This window comes from Dermochelys coriacea, chromosome 2 (genome assembly GCF_009764565.3).
Source record: "Dermochelys coriacea isolate rDerCor1 chromosome 2, rDerCor1.pri.v4, whole genome shotgun sequence".
Lineage (NCBI taxonomy): Eukaryota > Metazoa > Chordata > Testudines > Dermochelyidae > Dermochelys > Dermochelys coriacea.
The window spans coordinates 194,210,312-194,224,389 of NC_050069.1; the positions used below are offsets into that span (position 1 = coordinate 194,210,312).

The 14,078-nt window shown below is 41.2% G+C and overlaps 1 protein-coding gene across 5 annotated transcripts in view; it reads right to left on the minus strand.

Moving 5' to 3' along the window:
* The window catches only part of ANO10 (anoctamin 10), a 240,475-nt gene that overhangs the window by 161,874 nt on the left and 64,523 nt on the right, over positions 1-14,078 (minus strand). The gene's annotated exons all lie outside the window — the stretch shown is intronic.

Genomic DNA, 14,078 nt, shown 5'->3' on the forward strand with positions numbered 1-14,078 from the left:
CTCTACTGTTCAGGGTACCAATGTGCTCAGCACAGAGATTTGCAGCATCAGGGATTCTAACAGTATGTGCCCTCCCGCAGTCATGACTTCTCTCTTCTGTAGGACCCATTAGCACCTTAGTACTTATAATTTACCACAGAGGTTCTCAAACTTCATTGCACTGTGACGCCCTTCTTACAAAGTTACTACATCCACTGCCCTGGGTGAGGGTGAAGCTCGAGCTTCAGCTTCAGCTCTGGGTCCCAGCAAATCTAATGCTGGTCCTGGGGACCCCATTAAAATGAGGTCACAACCCACAGCTTGAGAACTTCATTTCCTTACTACGAGGTAAATCTTCTGTACCAGCAAGGAACTGCCCCAAATCATGTCTTGAGACCCCTGCCAGTTCTGCTCCACCACTGGAAAAGGAGTATTCCTTCTCCTCCAGACCATAGTGGGAACCGGCAACCCTCATATTGACCAAGAGCTTACTCAGAATACCCCTATGCTTTTGATAGGGATTCCAGAGTTCAAGGTCATCATACTAGACACAGGAATTATACAGAGACACACCTAGCTGGTGTCCCCTGTCCTGTTCCTCTGTTCACTTTACTTATGATTCTCATTCCTGAACATATGAGTAGCATGGAGTCTACAATATGCCAGAAAGCCCTCCTCCTTTGTGTCTTCAAAGACTAGATCATCTTTCTTGGTAGAGTCTGTGAGTGTCCAAGAATATCCCCAGGGTCTTGTGTTGAATGTCCACAATTGCAAGCTTCTGATGAAGAACAGCACCACTCTATTAATCTTGTCCCAGCTGACATTTCATCACCACCACCTGAAGGGGGTGCGGTGTCATGTACACCATCTCATCCCATTGACTAAGTCCTTCCAGGACCTCCTTCAGAGAATGGCAGGCACTTCAGAGATACCAGTCAAGGTAGTGAAGGAGAAATCACACCAACTGTTAGGTATCCTGCACTCCTCATTGACAGAGTGACTGGCTATGCCAGCGAACAAGAAACTATTAGAGACATTGCAGCTTCTGTGGCAGACACTAGCATCCGTTCCAATGACTCCTAAGAAAGCAGATAGAAGGCACTAAGTACACTGTTCAGGGTTCGAATATTTTTATACTCATCCCACATACACATTTCAATCCATGGTCACTACTGGCAAAAAGCAGACAAAACCACAAAGCTCCAACACACCTAAGGAGAAAGAGCCTAAGTACCTGGATCTCTTTGGAAGGAACTGTTACTCATTGTCAGCCCCTAGCTCAGAGCACCAAACTATTATGCACATCTTGCTAAGTACAACTACCTCAGCTGGCATGAGGTTTCAGACTTTGTCAACAAGTTACCACAGGAAACTAGAAGATCCTTAATCTCTGAAGGACAATTAGTACCACTAACCTCTCTGCAGGCTCCAAGTGACACCTCTGATGCCGCAGCAAGATCAACTGCAACAGCAGCGAGTACAAGACGGGTGTCATGGCTTCAATCTTCGGGGATCACCAGGGAAGTACTGACTCCCTTTCACAGTCTATGATCTGTTTAACAGCAAAACTAATGACACACTAAACTCATTAGAAGACTCTCAGGCCACACGTAGATCCTTGGAAGTATACACCCAACAGTCTAGAAGGAAACAGACAAACCACCAGCCCTATTTGAGACAGACACCATCTTCTTCTTACTATCTACCATATCAAAGACTATCAGAACCACCTCGAGAAAGCTGGTCTGACAGTTCAATTGAGAGCTGCATAGAATCAGAAAGGATCTAGCCTTTCCCCAGCCCATTTGCGGACCATTTGTTTTATTTTCAGGAGACTTGGAGCAATATCACCTTGGACATCTGGGCTCTGGAAATCATCAAGGCAGGATATTGTTTACAGTCCCAGGCTCTCTGTATCTCCATCCACCTTCCCCATGGCCCTTTTCGGGGACCTCTTTCACGACAGACTGTTACAGCAGGAGGTAAAGTCTCTTTTTACCCTGAGAGCAACAGAAGCAGGTCTTCAGAATAGAGGGAAATGTTTTTATTCCAGTTACTCTTTAAGTACAAATACCTCTAGAAGTTCTCTTGTCATTACAATGGTGGAAAAATCCCACGTTTGTGCCATGCCCACACATTTCTGTTTCTGGTGGCTGAAAAACAGGCAGTAGCATTCCATTTTCTCTCAAACAAAAAGAGCTCTATTTGTATCTAAGCGATTAACTTAGCGAGGTTTTGGTGTGTGGGTATGGCTCAATTGGCAGGGCTCAATCATATTTGTATTGCAGGTGATTATTCTTCAACTTCCATCATGCCAAACAGAGAAGGTTTAATAGAAAAGGAGAGCACAGAGGAGAGAATATTAAGAAAGAAGAGCAGACATCGCATATTTAAACTTAAGTCTCATAAGTTGTGAGACTTTTAAAGTTGAACTGTCAAACCAGTTTTCTTGAGGTGGTTCTGATAGTCTTTACACTTGAGTAACAAAGCAGAATTTCAGCTTCCCTATGCCATAAAAGAGTACTACCAACTGTAAAAAGGTCTGCTTAGATTCCTGCATTCTTTAATACTGAATCCCCTTTTCATCTGGGCAACCCTGTGCCCTCAGTCATTACTATTCAAACTCAAAACAAACAAAAGACCAAAATAAATTGCCATGAATATCTCTAAAGGAAACACTAGATGGCAGTGAAAAGATCTAAGATACACCCTGAATATATTTATTATCAAAAGAAATGTAATATAATCCTAGTGAACAAATCAGCATTATTATTTTGATTGTCATTTTTGCCCTTGGTGATATGGTCCCTGAAATTTGCTTCAATGGGCAACAACTTGTTCATCAAATTAAAATTAACTGATGCTAATTTTGACTCACCTATACAAATCTTACCCAAATTTGAGGAGGCCAAACTTTTTTTTCAGGTGATCTTCCTCTTATATGAAAAAGATTGTTAAATCATCTAACTTTATAAATTTATACTAAATCCAAGATTTAATGGATGTTCTGAGTATAGTACATGCATACTATATACATTACACACACACACACACACACACACACACATTCTTGTTTCGGCTTTATTTTAACTGAATCACCTAATGTTATATAGTAATTTAAAAACAGTCATTATTATTAATTGTTATTTATTATTATTAAACCTTTATATTGCACTAGCATCTAGAAGACTCAACCATGCAATGTACAAATACATAGTGTCAGTCACACTTTCAATGTTACAACCTTGCATAAAATCTCAATATAAAGTGATTGTTTTTCTTTTACCTGTGTTCAATTTTCTCAAGTTTTAATGTCACCCAGGCTGCTTGGTCTCTGTTCTTTCCTCCATCCTCAGCCTCACAATTACTATTTGTCTCCATAATCAAAAATTGGGGAGAGAGGGGATTTCTTCCCTACTCCCAGCTAGCGGTGCCTTGTAACTTTGCTATGGCCCTGATCTGCATTATTAAAGTTAATGAGAGCCTTGCCACTGCCTTCAATGAGCACAGGATCTAGCCGTATGTACTAACTCAAGAATTAAAAATGAAAAACACAAACTAGTAGGTCTCATACAAACAAAGAACCCTAAATACCACATTTTATTTTTATTCATTTTAAAGTAAAGAAATCTATTTTTGCCTTTTCAAGTAGAAATGTCATATACATTAGCACGTTTCTTATATCCTTGTCAGGAGTTTTATTTCTACTTTATTGGCATTTGAAATAAAGGTGAAAATATTCTTCTCATAAAAAATTATTTTTGAGGTATTTCAGTTATCAAGATATCCCGAAGGACTTCACAACACTCATGGTTTGCCAGTGGTTTTCAACAACATTTCAGTTTGAAAATATTAGTATCAGTAAGACATATTTTCTATTGCCCATAATTGCCCACTGGGGGAAAAAAACAACAACCCTGAACAGCAATGGTCTAGCTTTCCAGCACAGGGTATGAAAATTTAAATATTTTATTTTGTTCCATACAAAAAGCATCTGAAAACATGCACATTTAATGTTTTAAAACAGGACTTTGCAGTTTGATTTCTTATGAAAATGACATTTGCAGCTGAATTAGAAGTAACTCATAAATAGAAACAATATGTTAATTGAAATCACCAGTGGCTTTGATTAACCTTCCTTGACATTCAGAATTAGTAATGTTGTAGAATTATTTTACATATGTATGTCACTGAACCATATAATTGTACAATTTCCATAAACTGCATTTTTCTACTTACCTGCCTAAATTTTAAAACTTTCATTATATTTGCAAGCATAGATGTTTCTTGACTCAGATACTTGCTATACTAAGAGCCAAACCTATAATTTCCTAAAAATTGTTTCTTCACTAAGTATGAACAGTGGAAACACATAACTGCTACTTTTAGATCATTTTCCATATTTAACTTGTCAAATCCAAATCAAACTAAGCTTAATACAAATAAGAATGAGGTACAAATTTAACCAGCAAACTGCACAGATATATAATTATTTCCTACTTCTAAGTCAGAAAATTGACAAATTAATAATTTTCAGATATTTAAACCCAGCCCCAAACCATTTTTATGTCATTTAAACAAATAAACAAGAAACATACAACCTGAGTGTCACAGGGTGGCACTGAAGCTTTAGAGGAAAGAGACATCTGTAACTGGTCAGCTGATCTCCAGTTGGGCTCCAGAAGGCTCCTGGGCAGTCACAAGAGTATCAGAGAAAGCAGACATGGAGCTCTCTCTGCCTACTCCTTACTGATAAGGAAACAGGCCAGAAGCTAGGAGGCCTTGGAAGTGGAAGCAGGAGAAATTCCCTAGGAGTGACTGCCAGAATCCCCTGGTAGGGAAGGCAGTAGGAACCTCCTGGGGAAAAAGCTCAATTAACAGAGCATGGGAGAATCCTGCAATAGGCCCTAAAGCAGGAGGAGTTGAGAGAGGCAAAGGAAAAAATCCCCTGGGAGCTATAGCCTCGAATGGGCTGAAGAACTGGGGGAGGGGGGGAAGCGGGTGAAAGGGGTTGCCTATGTTTGAGAAATGAAACTACCAGAAAAAGAAACTATGGGGTGGCAGTAGGTCCTTCATAGAAGGGGGCAAGCCAGAACCTTGCATTGTGAGAATATGTACACTAACCTCCCACCCCCCATGTCACAGAAAAAATGGGATCAGCAAGAAAAGCAAATACTAAGATACCATTGCTGGGGGAAGAAATTGTAAAAGGATGGTGCTCCCTAATTCCCTCCAGAAATGGTCACAATGATTCTCAATTATGATGGAGCAGGTAGAGCAATAATACAGAAAGAACTTATACTGATATTGAGAGGAAGAAGCTGGTACAATTCCATAATTATATGCAACAAGTGTTGTTCTTGTATCTGAAAAGCGACAGTGGCAACTTGTTAATACACATTTACAGCTGAAAAACCTGGTCTACTAGGCTATGTCTTCTCTACCACAGTAAGTCAACCTAAGTTACGCTACTCCAGCTATGTGAATAATGTAGCTGGAGTCGACATAGCTTAGGTCGACTTACTGCAGCGTCTACACAGTGCTGGTTCAATGGGAGATGCTCTCCCACTGACTTACCTTATTTCTCTTCTTCCCGGTGGAGTACCAGAGTCGACCAGAGAATGCTCTGCCATCGATTTAGCAGGTCTTCACTTGACACGCTAAATCGACCCCCGGTGCATCCATCACAGCAGCGTCGATCCCGCAATAGTGTAGACATTGCATATATATAGGGCTTTATTCACCTCTGTGTTACTCCAGTTTTGCACAGGTGTAATATCATTAACATCAATGGAATTACACAGGTGTAAAACTGAAGTAGTGTTGAATAAGGCCTACTATTGTTCTCAATTTTTTCTGTTTCTTTCCTTTGTACATTTGATAGAAAGGAGAGGTTACTCACTTTCTGCAGTAACTGGAATTCTTCAAAATGAGAGCCCCTATGAGTGCTCCACTTCATGTATACATGTGCCCGACGTGCCTGTGACTGGAGATTTTCAGTAGCAGTGCCCGTTTGGCCTTTGCACATGCTCCAGACATCCTTGTGCCTCATCCTGATGATATATAGAGTTGCACGGGCAATCCACCCTCACTTCCTTCTCTACTGCAAAGTCTTGTGAGACAAAACTGTGAAGCAGAGGGGAAGGAAGACAGATACTAGAGCACCCATAGGGACACATGGCTTGACATACTCTAGTTACTCCACAAGGTGAGTAACCTCTTTTTCTTCTTCAAAGTGTGTCCATTTGGCTGGTCCACTTCAGATGACTCCCAAGCAATAACCCCAGAAGAAAGAGGGAGCTTCAGAGTCAGATCTAACACTGAAGACTGAACTGTATTGCCAACCGCAGCACCTAACCTGGAAACATGAACCACAGCATAGCGTTTGGAAAAGTATATATTGACATCCAGGTTGTAGCTTTGCAAATTTTAAAAACTGGAACATCTTTCAATAATGCCACAGAAGAAGACTAGGACCTAGTAGAATGGGCTAGTACTCTAAAAAGGGATTGAATGTTGGCAGCCTCATAACAAGAGATAATACACCCTGAGATCCATCTTGAGAGTCTCTGAGTGGAGATGCGGATCCTTAGGATATATCCACAAATTAAACAAAAACTGAGAGACTTTTCAAATGGTTTGGTTCAAAGACTGATATCCAAGATATGGAAGGCAGCTTCCTCCCTGTTCTGGTGTGGCTTTGGGAGAAAAAAAACAGAAGATGAATAACCTGCTTATAATATATAGTATAAAATTCAGAAGATACTTTAGATAGAAATGTAGGGTGTGGTTATAATGAAACTTTTCCCTTGAAAAATACTGTAAAGGGAGAATCTACCATTAAAGTGACCATTTCTCTGATTCTTCAGGCAGAGATGATGGCCACCAAGAAAGCCATCTTCATAGAGAAGTGCAGTAAAGAACAGGTTCAAAAAGAGGCTTCATAAAGCAGTTAAAGATTAGGCTTAAAACCCATACAGGGGCAGGCTGTCTAATCTATGAGAACAGAATCATCAACCCCTTGATGAATCTTGTTGTCATTGGGTTGGCAAATACTGAGAATCCCTCTACAGATGAATGAAAAACTGTGATAGCCACCAAGTGTAAATCTTGATAGAACTCACAGAAAGACCCGACTTTTTAAAAAAAAAATTCTAGCAGGTAATTGAAAACTGTGGAAAGAGAAGAGTGAACAAACAAAAACTGTTACCATTTACACTAATGGTAAATTCTCTTCCATTTTTGGAGGAAAGCAAAGCATTTTATGTAGATACTGTTCTGCTGTTTAACAATGCCTGCTGTACTTATGCCAAACAGGAAGTTTCTATTCTTGAGGCACATCAAAGAGCCAACCCTTTAGTCAAAGAATTCCCAGGTTGGGATGAAGAGTTTGAGAGGAGTCCTGAGACAGCATATGGGGAATGGAAGGAATTCTCAACACTGGACAGAAAGCAAGGCAGAACAGATAAGAGTACTAGACCTGTCACAGCCAGCTTGGTACAACTAAAATGATTCTGGCTTTGTCTTGTTTTATCTTGTTCAACACTCTCAGGGTCAATGGTGTCAGAGGGTATGCACAGAGAAAACCCTTCAACAGAGAGGCTAATCGTCCATCTCGTCCTCTTCTAGCTTCAGCCCACCTATAGGGGGGTCAGCTCTTTGAGTCCTCCTTCTCCATTCCAGTCTGTCTTGAAGTAGTTCCTTAAACTGTGCAGCTAATCAAATCCTTTTATATGACATCCATCTCTCTAGTTTTGGGTCTTCCAGCCCTTCTCTTACCCTCCACTTCCAACTTTAACACCCTGTTTCCTATATACTCTTCTGATCTTATTTTCACATCCCCAAACAATCTAAGCCTGGATCCCCCTGGCTTTTTTATAATGGGAACCACCTTTACACTTCCCCTAATTCATTTGTTCTGAACATGGTCCATCTTAACATCTTCATTCCTATTGTATTCAAGATCTGCTCCTGTCTCTTTCTCAGTGCCCAGCATTCAGAGCCATACAAAAGTAAAGGCCTAATTACTATCTTGTAGATCTTACTTTTCAATTTAATAGGCACTCTCCTACAGCAGACCACTCTGCTCACTTCTCTCCATTTAGTCCATGCCTTTCCTGTTCTGCTTATATGTTCATCACTGAGTTCAGTATCATCCTGTACTATCGAACCTAGGTATTTGAACTTCTGTACCTTTAGTACCTTTAGCTGGCCCTTCAGACTTACAATCTGCTAGTATTCCTACAAAGCACCATCAAATCTACAGACCATATACTTAGTTTTATTTCATACCATTTCTTTCATGTACACCTCTCTCTCTCTCTCTCTCTCTCTCTCTCTCTCTCTCTCTAAATCTTCTTCCATTTTCTCTTTGCTCTCCCCCACAAGTGCTACATGACGTGCAAAAAACATAAACCAGGATGCCACTTTCTGGATGTCTTCTGGAAGTGCATCGAGAATCCACGTGAACAAAAACGGCTTTAGTGCCAATCTTTGATGTGCTCCAACTCTTACTAGAAACTGTTCTGTTTCTCCTCATGGCCTCCTAACTGTGGCAACAGCACCCCAGTGCATGTCCTGAATGAGTCTGATGTAATCTTCAAATATCAGTTTCATTCTCATACACTACCCAATGACTTCTCTCAGAAAATAGTTATATGTCTTCTCAAAATCGATAAATACTATGTGCAGGGTTTTCCTCTTTTCTCTATTTTTTTTTCCACAAGCAATCAATGCAAAGATAGGCAAGTCAACAATGGATGCTAACACAAATACAAACTGATGGTCACTGATCTTTACTTCTCTCTATAGTTTCTTATTCATTACTTTCTCCCAAATCTTCAGTATGTGAGTCATGAGTTTAATGCTGTGGGGATTACCATAGTCTTGTAGGACTCCTTTTCTCTTAAATATTGGTATTAATGTGCTTTTTCTCAAGGCATCAGTTATCTTCCCAGACCTCATGATGAAATTAAATAGTTGTGTCAATATATTAAGCCAGGCACTTCCATACCTCTGCTGGTATGCCATAGAGGCTGAGTTTTCTCTAATTTTTCATATTACTTAATACTTCTGCAACAACTTATTCTAAGACAGGTGCTACCAGACCCACGTTTGGTTTTATTCAGATGGCATGGTTCTTCTGGATTATCTTTTCACAAACCTTTCAAAATAATTTCTCCACTGTTCCTTAATCAGAAGGACCCAGACTTCTTCTCAAAAATAACTGGTAGCAACGTGGTCCACTTCTGGAAACCCCCAGGTCAGAGATCATCAACTGTGGTGTTCATAGAATCATAGAATCATAGAATATCAGGGTTGGAAGGGACCCCAGAAGGTCATCTAGTCCAACCCCCTGCTCAAAGCAGGACCAAGTCCCAGTTAAATCATCCTAGCCAGGGCTTTGTCAAGCCTGACCTTAAAAACCTCTAAGGAAGGAGATTCTACCACCTCCCTAGGTAACGCATTCCAGTGTTTCACCACCCTCTTAGTGAAAAAGTTTTTCCTAATATCCAATCTAAACCTCCCCCATTGCAACTTGAGACCATTACTCCTCGTTCTGTCATCTGCTACCATTGAGAACAGTCTAGAGCCATCCTCTTTGAAACCCCCTTTCAGGTAGTTGAAAGCAGCTATCAAATCCCCCCTCATTCTTCTCTTCTGCAGACTAAACAATCCCAGCTCCCTCAGCCTCTCCTCATAAGTCATGTGCTCTAGACCCCTAATCATTTTTGTTGCCCTTCGCTGTACTCTTTCCAATTTATCCACATCCTTCCTGTAGTGTGGGGCCCAAAACTGGACACAGTACTCCAGATGAGGCCTCACCAGTGTCGAATAGAGGGGAACGATCACGTCCCTCGATCTGCTCGCTATGCCCCTACTTATACATCCCAAAATGCCATTGGCCTTCTTGGCAACAAGGGCACACTGCTGACTCATATCCAGCTTCTCGTCCACTGTCACCCCTAGGTCCTTTTCCGCAGAACTGCTGCCGAGCCATTCGGTCCCTAGTCTGTAGCGGTGCATTGGATTCTTCCATCCTAAGTGCAGGACCCTGCACTTATCCTTATTGAACCTCATTAGATTTCTTTTGGCCCAATCCTCCAATTTGTCTAGGTCCTTCTGTATCCTATCCCTCCCCTCCAGCGTATCTACCACTCCTCCCAGTTTAGTATCATCCGCAAATTTGCTGAGAGTGCAATCCACACCATCCTCCAGATCATTTATGAAGATATTGAACAAAACGGGCCCCAGGACCGACCCCTGGGGCACTCCACTTGACACCGGCTGCCAACTAGACATGGAGCCATTGATCACTACCCGTTGAGCCCGACAATCTAGCCAGTTTTGTATGCCTGGAAGGTAAAAGGTTGAAATGAGGATGCGACTGGCTACACACCAGTTCCATAGATTCATTTCTTCGGCACAAAGAGAGAGAGACATCTCACCCCACCCAACAACTGATATATAATATGCAAGCTACGTTGTCTGTCATGACTTCGATGGATTTGACCCTGCTTAACTAAAGGAAGTGGACGTAGGCATTCCTAACTGCTCTCAGTTCCAGGAGGTTGATGTGCAGAAAGCACTCTTGGACAGAACATTTGCCCTGAATGGTGTGTCCCACTAATGCACTCCCCACCCCAGGCGGGATATAGCCAATTTGTAGTAATGGTAGGGGGAGATCGGGTGAAAGGGACTCCTGTACAGACTCTGTAAGGGTCTTTCTACCAATTCTAGTACTCAGCAAGGGACAGACACTGGCTTGTCTATACTGTGCTTGTTTGGGATATAAACTATTCTGAGACGTCCTTAGAAGTAGCAAAGATGTAACCTGGCATGTTATCTTACAAAAGTACAAGGTGCCAGATGTCCTAGCAGTTGAAGACAACTTTTTCCCAACATCTGGGGGCTTACTTGAACCATGGAAATGAGGTCTGTTAGAGTCATAAATCTGTCCACAGGAAGGTAAGCTCTGGCTGTTATAGCACCCAGAGGGGCTTCTATGAAGTCTGTCAATGATTACTCCACATCAACATAGGTTGGCGGCTACCACTGGCATAATCTTTGAGGCATGATCCTCTGGGGCAGAGGAGAGGCTGAAGGGAAGCACTCAATGCTAGAAGTGATCCTTGCTGACTGTAAAATGAAGAAACCTCTGGTGTGTGGGTGAATTGAGACAGGAAAATACGTGTCCTGAAGATAGAGGGCTGCAAACCAATCCACAGATGCCAATGATGAAATTATAGCTGCTAGAGTCACATCCTGAATTTCCATGATTTCACAAAGGTGTTTAGGAATCTGAGATCTAATATCGGTTCCCATCCCACATCCTTTTTGGGGACCAGAAAATACTTGGAATGGAATCCCTTCCCCCATGCTAGATTGGAACTGTTTCTATGGCCCCCATACATATAAGAGATGACTTCCTGTCTCAGCAAGTGTTCATGAAGTGTATCCCTGAAAACAGTGGGGAGGAGGGATGGAAGTAAAGGAATGGAGTAATCCGATGTTATGCCTCCAAAACCCATTTATCAATGTAATCAGGTCCCATGCAGGCTGAAAATGGGAAAGAGAGAGAGAGAGAGAATCCAAAGGGAGGGAAGTGGGTGGAATGGTGAAGATGAAGATTCCTGCAGAAGGGATGCTCCAGACTCTGAACCAAATTGTCAAAGTTGACATTTGGACAAAGAGGATGGATGGATGATAGCAGTTGCCATAGGCAGTCTGTTCTTCTGATATCTCAGCCTCTTTTAGGAGGTCAAAAGGCCTGTGGTAATTAGAGAACTGAACCAGGTGGGATCTCTACACCATTTTTCTTTTGTTTGCAGGCATGTATATGTCAAGGGACTGAGTGCAGCTCTGGAAACTTTCAAGGTATGGAGAGATTTGTCCACAGACTAAGATAAGAGAGTAAGTCCATAGAAAAGAAAGTATTTTATGGCATTTTAGACCTCCCTAGGAGAGCCAAACAGCTGTAGCCAAGAAGCTTTATGCAATACAAATGGAGTACAGCAGTACAAATGGAAGGGGGACACAGTGTTGGCTGCATCTTGGGAGGCTTACAATAAAGTTCTTGCTAAGAGCTGACCCGCAGTTATGATGGCCTTGAACTGCTGACAATGTTCCACAGAAAGCTGTTCAATAAAATTGTTGAATTTATCATAATTGGTGTTGTTATACTTTGCAATTAGGGCTTGGTTATTGTGATCCAAAATTGCAGGGTCGCTGAAGAGTAGCTCTTATGACCAAATAGGTTCAGTCACTTTTGGTCTTTAGTGGAAGGTATAGACTACATATAATGATGTCTGCCGTGCTCATTGACAGCCTGCAAAACTAAAGAATTTGATGGAGGGTGGGAGAACAAAAAATACAAATTTTTCACCAGGACGTACTACTTCTTATCGGCCTGTTTGCAAGTAGACGCTGTAGTGACATGAGTTTGCCATATGTTCTTGACAGAATCCAAAAAGGCTTCATTCACTGGCAGAGTCACTCAGAGTCTGTAGAATGTCCAAAAGTTTATGTTGAAATCCTGGACCTCCTCTATCAGAATTTGTAATGAATCAGCAATATACTTCATCAGCTCCTGAAACTGTTTGAAATCATCAGTTATAGAAGATGGGGGAGGCATTACAATCTTATCTCATGACAATGATGAAATGTTAATTTGTGTTGTCACCTTCTTATCTACTCTAGTCTCGTGTTCCTCAACAGACTCCTACTGAGGTTGGGGCTGTTGAGGAGGAAGTGATGGAGCATATCTTCCTCAATGATCTCCTCAGGAGGAGATAGGGAGTCTTGAGAACTGCTGGAAACAGGCAGCCCATGGGTGCCATTATGACCACTGAGGTGGACCATAAGGCAAAGGAGGGAACATCCAGAATTGGTCATGTCAGTAAGAAGGGACACAGTTGTTTCTCCCTTGGAATTTCCCTACAGTATAGGCAATTAAAGGATTATTATTACCATTGTACTTTTGGATCCACCTCTGGCTTTCTTTATAAACCCATGTTTTTAAAGGGCCAATATCTTGGTAATTTAAAAATCACATGGAGCTGAAATTTGGCACAAAATCTGTAAGGATTCTTTTTTTTTTTTTTCAACAGGAAATGTAGAAAAAACATTTTAATGATGATGTCACTATGCATCAAGCCACCTCAAACTGTTTTACCTAGAGGTTGACAGGACCCAACATCTCTTTGATTGGGGTTATCCAGAAAGCCCAATAGGATGTAGTCAAGATCCTGCTGATAACCCCATATACTCATCAATCTTGGTTCTCCAGCATACTAGAACCAATACTGGAAACCACAAATCCAAGTTCAAAGTCTATCATCTATCGACTCAGAATTGGGTTATGATTCTTCACCTACATCCGAAGTCTCTCAGGTTTACAGTTTTGCTTCTGGATTGTTGAGGGCACTGGATCTGCAGAAGTTCAAAAGCCTTTACTGTAAACTAAGGAGGCCTTTGATAAGGAAGATCTGCTGTATGAAATGGAAGTGACTCCATCTGGAAAACTCAGAAAGGAGTAAATCCAAGATGGTTCTCAATCCCTTTGATTATCTGCAGCACTTAAAAAACAGTCAAAAGGTTAATTTTTGAGTTTTATTAACTAGCTAACATTACTGCTTTTCAACTTCTGGTCAATGGATTTTCAGTTTCCCACAGAGAAACAATGTCTAAAAGGGTAACTTCATATATTTTCCAATGTATGAACCACCTCATCACAGATCTGAAAGTGGATTTTATGAAGTTTACTGGGGCTATGGTTGGACCCTTAGTATTATACCATCTCACCATTATACCATGTGAAGATGGCATTCCTTATAACTATGTCAGCCTAAAAATTAGTGAGATCTAGTTCCTGATACCTGATCCTTTATACTACATTCTATAAGGATACGGTAAGATAGTCCTGCAGTCTCATCCCAAATTCCTACCTATGGTGATCTCTAATGTTCATCTTAAGACAAACCATTAAGTGTCTCCATTTTTTCCCTAAACCACATTCATATACTTGGAAGGTCAGGCTTCATACTTATAGATGTTATACTATTAATTATTACTAATATGGCTAATCCAATCCACAAATC